Below are 14,213 nucleotides of genomic sequence, written 5' to 3'. Positions count from 1 at the left end.
TCACTCCAGGAAATAGTACGAATGATTATTTCTCTGCTGATAATGATAATCCAATCGTTGCCAAGTGGCCCTGAATGGCTTTTACTTCTCCCTGGGCTATCCGTGCGAGGCGGCGATGCTGGTAGCCGGAGACCCATATGCAGATATCATCGGCATATATGGATATCTTCACTGGGGTTCGATGGTTTAGTACTCTTGGGAGGCTACTCATGGCAATGTTAAGTAATAAGGGAGATAAAACACTCCCCTGTGGCACGGCGCGAAATATACGTATTTCATCACTCAAGGTGTCGCCGAGACGAACTCTGATGCGACGATCATTGATGAACGTACGCATGAAGTGCAAGAGATGACCCGTTACGCCTATAAATTGTAACTGGCTGATGATGGCTCTTTGAGACACGTAGTCGTAAGCCTTAGAAACATCCATGAAAAGAGCAAGTGTCGACAGGCCATCCGCTCTGTAATGTTCTATGTGGCTTAGTAGGTCCAGCACATTGTCTTGAGCGCTTAGACGCTGCCGAAACCCAGTCATGCACAATGGTAGTTTTCGACCATGCTCGACATACCAAGTGAGTATTGTGCACGCCATCTTCTCCACTAGCTTCGCTGCACACGAGGTCAGTGATACCGGTCTGTAATGAGTCCAGAGCTGCAGAATTCTTTCCAGGCTTCAAAACCGGTACTACCCATGCTACCTTCCATAAATGTGGGACAGCCCCACTGGCCCAGATTCGGTTAAAAAATGCCAGTAAATCACGTCGTCTTTCAACCGGTAGGTTAGTCAGCGTCTGATTACTGATAAGGTTAGGTCCCACCGCACAGCGACGTCGGAGGCTGCTCATAGCTAGTTCCAGCTCTCTGAGTGTGAAAGGAGCATCCATTAGAGACGACGATAGGGGCGGAGGCGGGTTGGTTGTGCCGGCTGACCTGCCGGAAGTGTAAATTTCAGCGAAGGCATTCGCAAGACGAGCGAGTGTCTTGCCTAACTTCAATGCTAGGGCTTCAAATGGCTTGTTTGGTCGAAAGTTTCCCGCAATGTTATTAACGACCCACCATATCCTTGGAACTGTCGTGAAGACCAATAGGCCTGCAAAAAATGATGCCCATTGATCTCTTCTTAGTTTTCTTGTATAACGTCGAACCACTGCGTTAATCCTGTTATATTGGTGGGTCGCCCTTCGTCCTCATCAGCCTCCGTTCCGCTCTTCTACGGGCAGCGCATGGATTTTTGAGCTTTAGATCCGGAGCGGGGAAGTGGTCGGGGAACCTTAGCTCAGTGGTAGCCAATCTCTTACTACGTAGCATGTCCGCGAACAGGTCTCCAGATGATTCGCTTAGGCCGTCCCTTTACGTATCCCAAGGCGTCACAGGACAGGATCTTCGGCCATTGGTTCTATATCCAGCAATGTTAACGAAGACAGGAAAATTATCACTGCCCATTCTATCTTTGCTAGTCGTTGACGATGCGAGGATGTCCATTGAATGTAACGTCAAGTCAATGACACTATAGGAGGCCGGTGGTCGAAAAAACGTTGGCTGTTTGTCATTTGCCACGCAGAGTCCCTCGGTGCTTAAAGGACTAACAATTTCCTTTCCACGTGCATCACTCACCTTGTCGCCCCAGAGAGTATGGTGCTTGTTAAAATCCCCACATATAATCCTCGGAGCTGCGCAGCGGCTGTAGAGTTCTCTTATGATTTCTCCCATCGAGACCTTCAGGCAAGAGCTCACATATACGAAGGCCACCCTGAGGCTTCGGTTTCCCAGCCGCACTTGTACAGCAGTGACTTCCAAAGCACTGCCGCAAAGGTCTTGAACTGGTAGAACCTAATGTGGTATTTCACGTCTCATATATAACTTGGCGCTTTCATTCGGAAATGTCGGAATACTTTGGTTTTCATGTTCGACATAACCAGCAATTGATCTGGAACTTGGAGGACCAGCCTCGGACAGGGCCAATATAGGCACAGCCATGTTGCGTAAGAAAAGCGACAGTTCAGGTAAATGGCACGCAAGACCCGCACAGTTCCATTGCATAATAAGTGGCACCTGTGGACGAGATGGTGAACATTGTGTCCTGACCGCATCCATATTGTTAGGTGCTCTAAAAATAGGCAGAGCTTGGAATCACTGACTCGAGAGCCAGGACTACTTCGAGCATTTCCTTCATCGAGCTCGCCGGCATCTTCTCTATGTGTGATCGCAAGGCCTTGAAGGGAGCACGTAGCATCTGCTGACAGTCCTCCTGTGGTGTTTTATCAGCGCAACGCGATTGGGGCCGCTGCAGTGCAGACACGTAACTTCGCTGTTCCGGTTGTTCAGCAGTCTTCTCGTCTACGGGGCCTCTGTTCGTTGATTTGACTGCTTTAGCCAGTCCGCTGCGCGATGGCACCACTGTGTCCTGGATTCCCGTAGGAGGCTCCAGGCTTGGAAAATCAGTTTCACTCTTTGAGCTCCATTTGATTTCGTCTGACTCTCTGTGACTTTCTCTTTTTCTTCGTCGTATTTTTCTCATCCTTTCCTGTTGGCCCCAAGATAAACGTTTTCTTATGCTTTATTGCCGCTGCCCGCGTAGGACACTTGCTATAACTAGCTGGATGACCATCACTACAGTTTGCACATAGAAAGTTCTCGCTGCACGCGCATGTTTTGAAATCGTGTGGTCCTCCACCCACATCTCTTACACCGCTGCTCACCACGGCAGTACTTGGCCACATGTCCACAGCGCTGACACCTTAAGCACCCAAGTGGTGTCTCAAGGTAGTCAATGGGCTCGTGTCTTGTGAAGCAGAAGTTGATCTTCTCTGGACGGTCTTTATTTGGAGCGAACGTAGGATCCACGGAGCTGGTTCGCCTGGACTCCCAATCAGATTTGGAAATTTGAACGCGTCGCGTAACTCTCCTTGCATGGTAAACACCTTGTGGCTTTAGGTATACCAACAGTTCCTCGTCAGTGTACCACTTCGGTACTCCTCTAATAATGCACGTGTTTTGTAGGTACGAATTGGGCACTCGTGCTGAGATTGCAGTCCCTGAGATTGACTTGCAGCTGAGAACGGAATTCACGTGCTCCTCTGTGTGTACATCTAGAAGCAGGGCTCCCTGAGCAGTAAATCGGCTCCTAACTGGCGATGCGCCAAGAATTTTTTCAATTTCTGTAGACAGAACAATGGAATTTACTTTTTTCAGGTCGGCTCCTTCTGTGGCAGGGGTAATAATCGATGGGATTCCGACCGTCCTCTTCTTACGGTGGTTTTTGGAGAAGCGTAACATGTATCCAGGCGCAATGACAGGTTTCCCAAAGGGTTGGTCGTCAATCGACAGCGTTATTGACCTAGTAACAAATATTGAACATCAGGAACGTCATCGTCGATTGTCGGCTGCTTTCGTCCTTGATATTAAAGGTGATTTTAGTGTTCTACGCGCTGCAATTTTAAATGGCCTTGAAGAATACGGTATCGGGGGACGTATGCATCAGTGGATAGCCAGCTATCTTTAAAAGAGCATGATATTGATAACAACTCTAGACGGTGAAACCAGGAACCACCCCATCTATCTTGGAGTGCCTCAAGGAGGTGTACTGAGCCCAACATTATTTAATGTTGTTCTCGTTGGACTCGTCAAAGAACTCGCAAGCCCAGCCTCTTTCTCTGTGTACGCAGATGACATCTATATGTGGACGACGAGCTTAACACGCTTTCAAATGCAAACGAACCTTCAGCGTGCGGTGTCAATAACGTCGACATACCTTAACAGCCGAGTACTGCAGCTCTCACCGACAGAAAGTGTAACTATGGCATTCACACGGATGTCAATGGCCTGCTTCCTCGTTCTGACTGATAAGAAGTTTATACCCTCAGCAACCCACTACAAGTTTCTCGGAGTCATCATCGACCGCGACCTATCTTGGTCGAAGCACATCTCTGCATCAGGCAAAAAGCTCAACAGCTTTACTCAAACAATTCGACGTATGCCTGGAAAATCGTGGGGGCCATCCAAACCATCTCTTCTGCAGCTCTAACAGGTACGTTTTGTTGGCGACCTCCGCTACAGTGCGTTTGTACTTTCTGGGGTTAGTACAATTGCTGTACGCACACTTAAATGTGCTCAAGCTCGCGCACTGAGAATTTTCCTTGAACTACCACCATGTGCGTCTACTTGGGGCACTATTGCAGAGGCACGCGCGTGCCCAGATCGAGTTGATCTGTAACATGAGGCAGTGCATCTAAGGCTACTGAGTAGACACAGGAATCATCCACTGACGAACGTCACAAGCATACGGCCTGTCGCCGCCTACTCAGAAGCCGTGTTGTCGCAGCAAGACTTATTGCCGTCGGGCTTCGAACCACATGACATACCAGAAGTTCCACTCTGGACAATAGAAAAGCCAGCAGTGAGACTCTCGATCGATGGAATAAAATATGCCGCTTGTTGGGCTCAAGCATTTCGCGTTACCTTACATTGCTTACATGTTTGGATATACCGAACATGTTTTTGCAGATGGTTCTGTGACACACACCTTCTCCGCGGCGGCTTACACGGTACCTGGAATGGGGATCGCACAAGATATGACACAACGTCGCCTACAGCAGCTGAAACCCGCCGTGGTTGCTCAGTGGCTATGGTGTTGGGCTGCTGAGCACGAGGTCGCGGGATCGAATCCCGGCCACGGCGGCCGCATTTCGATGGGGGCGAAATGCGAAAACACCCGTGTGCTTAGATTTAGGTGCACGTTAAAGAACCCCAGGTGGTCAAAATTTCCGGAGTCCTCCACTACGGCGTGCCTCATAATCAGAAAGTGGTTTTGGCACGTAAAACCCCAAATATTATTATTATTATTACAGCAGCTGAGTTGACCGGCGTTCGAGAAGCAATTCGCTGCATACTGCAACAAAGCCTCGAGAAGTGGACAATGTTCTGTGACTCAAAACCAGCACTGCAACTCATTAGCAATTATATGAGTCACAGAACCGCATATCGTCAACTGGTTTATGATATGATGTCTCTGCTAGCTGAAACGTCTCGATCCAGGCATACCATCGTGCTGCAGTGGATTACTAGCCATTGTCGAATAGCTGGAAATGAACAGGCTGACGCGGAAGCAAAAAAGGCGCACACTGACTGAAACATTAAAACAATTATTTTATCTCGATGTGACATCAACGTCTTGCTTCATAACTCCATCAAAACCTCTATGGCGCCACAATGGGACAATCCGAAACATCAGCAAGACCAACTCCATAGACTTGAGGGTGGTTTACGATTCCTGTTTCCAGTTCGGCTGCGGAGAGGCCAGGAAACACTTATCCATCGATTACGGCTGGGTGTGGCGCACACTCACCGATACCTTCACAAGATTGGACAAGCACGGGACCCTGACTGTAGCTTCTGTCACACTCCCAAGACAATAGTACTTTGCATGTACCCTCAATATGCGGCCGAACAAAGAACACTTAAGTCTAGTGTTGACTGCTTGCATTCCCGCCCCTTTTCGGAAGAAAAGATTTTAGGCATGTGGAGAAAAGTAGACTATGTCCAACGTGCCATGCAGTCAATCTTGAACTTTCTACGTGGAACTGGTTTAGACGATCGCCTCTAGAACCTGTGAGACGTGCAGACAATGCGAAATGCGTTTGCGCGATAACTTTTTGTATGGACAAGATTACTCTTGCGTGCATTGTATCTAGAGTGCGGTCCGCATCTTGGACAAGTTGTATACAGTAACTCATTGTACCATAACATAATCACCTGGCACCTACCTTTCCCTCTATTTCCCACTTCCCCTTTCTCCAGCGCGGAGTAGCGGGCTAGAGACACGCCCTCCAGGCCAACCTCTCCTCTTTTCTCTTCATTAAAATCTACTCCCACCTTCAGCTGCAAGGGCAAACATTCCCATTTCTATACCATATATGATCGATGTCTCATTAATAAAACAAAAGCAGTATTCCTGGCAGTTTTTTATTTTATAAACCAACGTATATGATAATTTCTGCTTGTTTGGCACAGCTTTTACGTGTGTATTTATAAGAATTTTCTCTTCTAGCGAGACAAGACATTGTCGCTGAAAAGCAGAGGCACGGGTTAATGGGAATCCGTTCGAAGAACAAGCCTAGTGCACAGAGTCAGAGACGCCCCCGAGGGCAACAAGAGGTAGAGAGAGAGGGAGATGACATACACCGGCACACAAAAGCATATATAAAGACAAAGTGGACAGAAGTCAAGTTTCACCCGGCAGTGGTGCATCTTCTAATTATTACAATTCACCTCTAGAAATCGCCCGTTAGTTCACCCCAGTGCACATTCGTGGCCAGCCGGCGATGCGTCGCACGGGGGCCCACACTGTTCGGCACTGGACCGGAGGACCCCGCAGACTGAATTACCGATTGATTAATTTTTATTCACAATAAACACTTTACAAAATGCATTGCACTGACATATTTAAATTCTGAAGTTTTTCCAGATGGCTATCATTGTTTCAGACGCGATCGAGGAGCAAGAGGGGGAGGGGTATTTATTCTAGTTCGCTCAAGCTTATCGTGTGTTCCACTGGAAGGTTCTAAAGCCGATCTTGAGTCTGTTTTTTGCAAAGTGAGGCTATCTAATGGGAAAAGTCTAGTTATTGGATCATATTACCGTCCCCCCGGAACGTCATACGACCAGTTTCTTCAGCTATCTGCTTTCCTTGATACGCTTGAGAAACGATATCATAATACTAGGGGGAGATTTTAATCTTCCGGGTATAGACTGGTCGTGCGATGACCCGGTAGCGTCGGTCACTGGCCATGTGTACTCTGCTTTTTTTGATCTCGTCTGTGATTTTTCGTTTCAACAGTACATTCGTGATGCGTCACGGAGCGGCAGCACAGGTCACGTACTTTATTTGCTCTTATGTAATGTCCCTAACATTTTAACAAATGTGAATGTACTTCCCGGCTTAAGTGACCATTGTGTTTTTACTGCTGATATAAACGTTCAATATGTGTCCGTGCCGAAGAAGGAACACAGAAAGATTTACGTGTATAAGAGGGCTGATATCGCGGCTATAATTTCGGCGTTTGAGTCATATTTTCCTACCTTTGATGCATTAGTTGATGAATTGAGCATTGAAGAGTTATGGAAGCTGTTTAAAGACAAGCTGTTTGAATTGCGCAATACATTTGTTCCTACTCATGTTATCTCATCTAAACGGAAAAAGGATAAGCCTTGGTTTAATCACCAGCTGCGCACGCTAATACAAAAAATTAGGAGAGCTTATCTCAAGTTTCGGAGAGCGAAGTCCCCGAATACTTGGTTAGAACTGAAATGTTTGAAAAAAAGCTTTCAGAATCTCGCGGAGCAAGCCAAGCATACGTATTTCGAAAACCTTGGTGTGAAGTTGCTCAAAAATTCCAGAGAGTTCTGGAGATTTGTTAGGTGCAACGGTAAAGAAAACAATTCTATCCCCCCTTTAAAGAGCTCTGAAACCATAATTGACGCTGATGAAGACAAAGTGAAACTTTTTAGTGATTTTTTCTTGTCAGTATTTAGACCAAGGCGTTCTCGTAGTGTTAATGTGATCTGCCAAATGGACATTAAACAAATGCCTGAGGTTATATTTGGTGTAGAAGGTTTGCGTAAATTACTGCAGGAGATGAAGCCGACGACCGCTTGTGGCCCTGATGATATTCCGGCAGCGATTCTTAAAAACTGTTCTGGAATATTCTGTTTTTACTTTTCTCGGTTATTTACAAAGTGTTTATCTGAGTCTTGTTTACCGTGTGATTGGAAGCTGGCACAGGTTGTACCCATTCACAAAGGCGGATCGAGAAGTGCCGTTGAAAACTACAGACCGATATCTTTAACAAGTATCCCATGCAAGTTAATGGGACACATAATTTATACTTCAATCATGTCGCACTTAGTTAAGCACAATATTCTAAGCTCTAGTCAACATGGTTTTCGACAAGGTTTTTCATGCTCTACACAGTTAGTAGAACTCTTTCATGATCTGGCCTCGGCAATAGACAAAACCAAAATAATAGACTGCATATTTCTAGATTTCAAAAAAAGCCTTTGATGTCGTTGCACATGATCTTCTCATCTCAAAACTTAAGGCCTACAAATTGGACAATAGTGTCATAGCTTGGATTGCCGAATATCTTCGTGCAGGAGAGCAGTTTGTGGTGCTCAACGGTTTTTCTTCTGTATATGTTCCAGTTACCTCAGGTGTTCCTCAGGGATCAGTTTTAGGTCCCCTTTTATTTCTACTCTTTATTAATGATACTGAAAGCGATCTTACGTCTTCATTTAGAATGTTTGCAGATGACTGTGTCATTTATAGAGTCAGAGATAACGCAAATGACAATTCATTATTACAGACTGACTTAGACCTTATAGGAACGTGGTGGAATACGTGGGAAATGTCACTAAATGTTGAAAAATGTGTTCACATCACCTTTTCAAGGAAGCGCGCATTTGAGCCATGCACTTATACCTTGAGTAATATGGCAGTAAAGAAACTTGACGAATACAAATATTTAGGAATTTTAATGACGTCTGACTTAAGATTGAACAGGCACATTGCGCATATTAAAAATAAGGCAATACGTTCATTGCGTTTCCTCCGCCGTAACTTCAGTCAAATACCGAATAAATTAAAAGAGCAATTGTATTTCACTTATGTCCGTAGTTTACTTGATTACGGTTGTATTTGTTGGGATCCGTACACGGCCGATCTCACAGAACAGCTTGAAAGAGTGCAGAACATAGCAACTAGGTTTGTTCTTAATGACTATAGTAGAAAATTAAGTATGACAGAAAGTAAAATTAAATTATCGTGGCAGGCATTAAAAGACCGGCGAAAAAACCTGAGGTTGAAATTTTTCCACGCTGTTTATTATTCAAAAACAGGGATTCAGAGAGAAAGATATATTAAGTCGCCTACTTATACGTCGTTGAGATGCGACCATGCGCTGAAAGTCTGCGAGTATCCTTTCAAGGGTGACGTCTTTAGGTATTCTTTTTTTGTTCGGACTATCAGAGAATGGAATGCTCTTTCGCCTGACATTGTTAATATTGTAAACAATGATGCGTTTTATCACGCTTTATGTATGTGATTACTTGTTCCTTCCTTTATTATGTAATCCCCCCTGCTGTAATGCCAGCATGGGTGATGGAGGTATCTAATAAATAAATAAATAAATAAATAAATAAATAAATAAATAAATAAATAAATAAATAAATAAATAAATATTAATGAATCCGCAGCCTAAGGCTACTTGGGATACATTCGAGCATAGGCAAATAATATGACATGTCACATACTAAAACAATTAGTTAACACAAAAATATCACAATGCTAGAAAGACAAACCGAGCTACGCACCGTACAGCTATCCTGTTAAATTTATACAAGCAACACATTTATATAAACTGTACACAATACGTTGAACACAAGAACGATGTGCACGGTGTCACACACGAAATCTCCCTGATTTCAAAATGAATGTAAAAAAAACTATGACACATACTAATCTGCGGTTTGTGGCATCATGTGTGGCAATTTTTTCGAAACAATTCCTCTTGTTTTGTTTCAGGTGCTGAATGCATACAAAAAATGACAGAACCTCAAGAGAGCCTAATGTGTGGTGTAGTAGGTGGAAACAAAGTCACACATTGCAGTCCAACGTAATTTTCGACGTGAACTTGTACGGAAACCACCAGACACCAATGGGTGACTTCGTTTCCGCGTACCACATCACACATTGGGCACACGGTTGAGGTGTTGTCATTTTTGAGATTTATTCAGCACCTGAAACAGAGCAAGAGGTTAGAAAAAATAAATGAAAACCTTTTTGAATTGCTTTACATGATGCCACAAACCGCAGGTTTCTAGGTATAATAATTTATTTTTTTTTATTTCATTTTGAAATCAGGAAGGTTTTATGTGGACACCCTGTATATTATAACTGAAAACAAAAGCATGAGGGTCTCGAGGCAATCGAAGTTAATGACGTAAGAAGGAAATTAAGCATGGTGGTCAGTACAAAATAGTTCCACGTCGTGAAAAATCACTTGTTTCTAGGTTTTTAGCTGTTCAAGCATGAAAGAGGCTAAATATGAATGAATTTCTTCTGAAGGCCAAAGGGAAGTTATTATTGTGTTTTATTTCTAGTCTGCCGAGCGACGGCAGCGGAGGACGAGTTGCCTTGAAGTGCCTTCGTGCGTTTGCGGCCTGACAGGGTCCTTCCGACCGTCGTTGGCCTCCCGAAAGTTGACAGCACATCTTCCCTGCTCCTTCTGGATCCGCCGACGGGACCTCTCCTCAATCTCCAGTGCCACTGCACGTGCGACACCGGCCACGTCGTGCTGCGGTTTTTCACGGGCCCACAAGCTCACTCTGAGCACTTGCCCTTTCGAAGCCGCCTTTGCAACGCCAGTTGACGTCTCTATAGGGAGCTGACTATCGTATCGTCGCGCCAGTGCTGCTGGTCAGACGACCAGAATGACGGCGACGAATTGGCATGCTCCAACTTTGTCTCTTTCGCAGTTTCTTCTGGTGTTTACCTTGTAAATAAGTGTTGCGCTATCTGCGCAGCAATATGATCAAGCGATGAGCAGAGCCACAACATCTGCTGCCAGAAATGTATGACAGGAAGAAATCTGATAATATAAAGGGGATACGGAAAGAAAAGAAAAAAAATTATCGACGATTACGTTACTTCCTAATGCGAAATTTGAGCGCAGCAAAATAGCCACCACACAGGGCGAACGGCAGCGGCAATTTCGGCTCGGGCGGTGCACATATACAGATCCGCCGCCACCGATCTGGCTCTCTGATTGCCACCGCACAGGGGTTGCATTGGAGGAGGAGCTAAGAAAGGAATTAAGTTCGAGCCGGCGCTTTGACAACCGGAGACTCGCAGGAAGAGGGGGGAGGGGGGCGGCGTGTACACCCAGCGGCAAACGATGGGGGCAGAAGCGCGCGCAGCAAGCGGACAACACGATAAAGGGAGGAGGGAAGAGATAGCAGCGACTGACTGATGCCGCTGACGCCGATAGTGAGTCAACCCCAGCTGCGGAGTTGGTTTCAGGGACAACGCCGCCGATGCCGACACAAACAATATGATACCCTCGCTTCCGCAGCGCTAAGAACCAGGTCTAGCCGTGGGAAGGTGGTCACGTATTCGTCGACGTGCCGGGGCCTACGTGAAATAACCGGCGCGTCGGCAACTGAAGAGCACCCTATCCGCCACACAAGAACAGGGGGGGGGGGGGGGGGGGGACCCTTTCCTCCTCTTTCTGCATGGCGGCGACGGTGTTCTATGCAGTCACGTTATCTTGACTCTCTAGCGGCGTCAGCGGCATCCAGCGGTATCAGTCGGTCGCTGCTAGCGCTGGGGGGATGAAAGGGGGGCGGAGCTGGTTACGAGGCCGACGACAACGCCGACGACGACGCGAAACCCAGGAACGGACACCAAAGAGCTGCGCTCTAAAAAAGACGAAAATATTTGCTAAGTACGTCATTAGATGCTGAAGTTTGACATAGTATGTAAATAGAAGTTTGCGTCAAAATTGACTGATGAGTTAAGAAAGATGGAATAAGATACATCGAAATTAAAGGTTTCCGCTCCGCTCTAGAAGGGAAAGTAAACCGTTGTGTTTGGTCGTTTAAGTCACCACCAGGTTTCGTCTGCTGTACTAAAGAAAAATATGTACTTCACCAAGTCTGTGCAACAGCCGTGGTTCTTGCTGGGCATATGTTAAATACTTTCTCGTGTCCCTGTATGAATCGCTCCGTCTGTCGTTCCGAGCTCAGCGCGACCTCCTTTCTCGCATTTGCGTTCTGCTTCCATCGCATTCATAAAATTGAAACCGCACAACTGTTTCGAACGACGACATTTAATGCGATAGGACCGCCATCTAGCTCTTTGTCTACAGTGCATTTTTTGGACGCACAAGCGTTGTCAGACTTTGAAGCACTACCTTTCTCTACATCTGTAATACACATCTTGAAATGATTATTCAAAAACATATAAATAAATGCTTCACATATATTGACTTGTGAATCTCGATAGAATCGCCAGACGGAGTAGTAGATAGCGAGGCTTCGTCTATGAGGCGCACCAATACAGGCAGGGCCCATATCAGCGCATTCGGCACCGCATGGCGAAGGGCGGGTGAAAAGCGAAAACGGTCGAACTCATTGCCTTAGCGATGAAGACCCAAGCCATTATGCAGAGCCGGTTTCGATTCCCGGGCATTAGGGAAGTACCGGCACATTAAAAAAAAGACACAAAGAAAAAAAGAAGAAAAGAACTGACCTGGCAGGGTTTTAACTGGCGAACCAATCACCGAGGGCTCCGAATTGATTCCTACTCGCACCGGCGAAGCTTCCCGCCATCGCCCACTGCAGACGAGGCCTCACGGTGGAAGCACACGACAAACGAGCAAAACGCAATGCGAACGACAAACTACAGAAGCGACGCAGACGGCGTACTATAGAACGAAGCAAGCGAGTGGAGACAAAAGTTACGCAGCCGACGTGCTATAGAAGCGAAGCAGACGACAGAAGGTAAAAGCGGCGCAGACGCCGCCGCCGATGGAGATAGCAAATTCTGAGCAGAAAACAAAGTAAAGAGGAACCGTGCTGTCTCTTTCTGTTCACGTCCCCTTACCTATGTTGTCTCAGCAGGGCAGCGGCGTTTAGCGAACGAGCAGGGTGGTGCAATAAAACCACGTAAAAAAGAAAAGAAAAAGAAATTCAGCCATTCGGGACGAAAATAAAAATGCATTCGAGAAGCCTAAACAAAACAGGGGTGAATCATACATGGGTAAAAAAAATGGACCAAAGATTGGCCTCTACCCTGACAGAAGAGTGGCGAAGTGCGAGTCCATAGGAAATCGAAGGTCCGCTAGGGGAAGTGGCGGGACAGAGAAGGGCAGTGGAGGACAAGGGGAGGGGAAGCGACAGCTGCCCTGTTTTGCAGAGGGCCAGTCCATCCGAATCGAAGTTTGTCGCGTCTGCCGCACAAAGGGACGAAACTGCCTAAAAGCGCAAACAATTCTACGTATTTTCTTATTCACGTAGTTCTTCACGTTTCCGGGCGGAAAGCTTTCACGCATACAGAGATAAATGGTGATGTCTTCATGACGTAAAACACGCCTTAATCTAATCAATACAAGATTTTCACTGAGAAATAATTGTCAGGTTTTAAATGGCTGTGCTCATTTGTTTATTGTGAATAAAAAAAATTTGAAATGACATCATAATACGTGAACGAAAGAAACAAAGTATTTGGTCAAAAATTTAAGAGGACGCGTCCTCCATGTTTTCTTTTTTTGTTCACTGTTATTTTTGCTTTCGGCGACATCTATTGTGACACACCGCCTGAAAAGGTGGCCACGCCGTAGTGAAACTCCGTAGGCACGGGGGAACGGAAAGCGTAGGACGGACGGGGAATCGGGACGGTACACGTTGTTCGGAATTTGTTTCCTACACGTGCCACCTAGCCTCAACGTACTGACAATGTGCATGTGTACGAATGTTGTTTTGTTTGAGGGTTAGCTTAAACCTTGTGTTTGAGTTTGGTATTACGCTATCCCCTATTTGCTTATGTTGTTTTTGCTGTCTATCAGAATTTTTAAAAAGGAATGTTCATCGCTCGTAGCGCCACATAAAAATTAACTGAAGCAGCAGCAAGCTCGTGCTTCCAGCCTCTTCACGTTACCTTGTAGGCAAATATACCCACAGAAAAATGTTCACACTGCCGAGCAGCCTCACTGACCCCTTCCGACGAGAAGACCGCATCACAACACCGTCACGCTCGACACAAGATCGCGGCAAAAGGTGCCCTTCGCGCGTGGGAGGCGGTAATCCCAAACAGGAGGCTAACGTATACTGAAGTAACGCTGTCACGTGATCAGGTTCGTTCCTCCTCAGAACTTCTATCGAATTATACAACCAACTTGCGTCATTAGGAAATACAGTATCTGTAATCCCGGTGATTTCGTTTATATCAACTAGAACTGCAATTCCGCTGTTTTATTGCTATTTGCATTAGTACCGCCTAACAAATCACCCATATTATAATCGCCATAGATAGCTTATATATTTACTACACCGATGTTGTGAAAGCTGCATTTCGTTTAACAACATTGTGCTCTTCAAATTGTATTATATATTTACTTTTCGTTCATTCCCCGTTATAATGTACTACACTATGTGTTTCG

The 14,213-nt window shown here is 45.8% G+C and overlaps 1 protein-coding gene across 2 annotated transcripts in view; it reads right to left on the bottom strand.

Moving 5' to 3' along the window:
- LOC135905854 (uncharacterized) overlaps positions 1–12,428 on the bottom strand; it is a 210,523-nt gene extending 198,095 nt beyond the window's left edge. For both annotated transcript variants that reach the window (XM_065436962.2, XM_065436963.2), the window contains exon 1: positions 12,305–12,428. The gene's annotated coding sequence lies outside the window, so the exon portion shown is untranslated. The remainder of the gene's footprint in view (positions 1–12,304) is intronic.
- Positions 12,429–14,213: the final 1,785 nt, after the last annotated feature.

This window comes from Dermacentor albipictus, chromosome 8 (genome assembly GCF_038994185.2).
Source record: "Dermacentor albipictus isolate Rhodes 1998 colony chromosome 8, USDA_Dalb.pri_finalv2, whole genome shotgun sequence".
In the NCBI taxonomy this organism is placed as follows: domain Eukaryota; kingdom Metazoa; phylum Arthropoda; class Arachnida; order Ixodida; family Ixodidae; genus Dermacentor; species Dermacentor albipictus.
The sequence above is the reverse complement of the archived record's forward strand: the minus strand, read 5'-3'. Positions and strand labels throughout refer to the sequence as shown.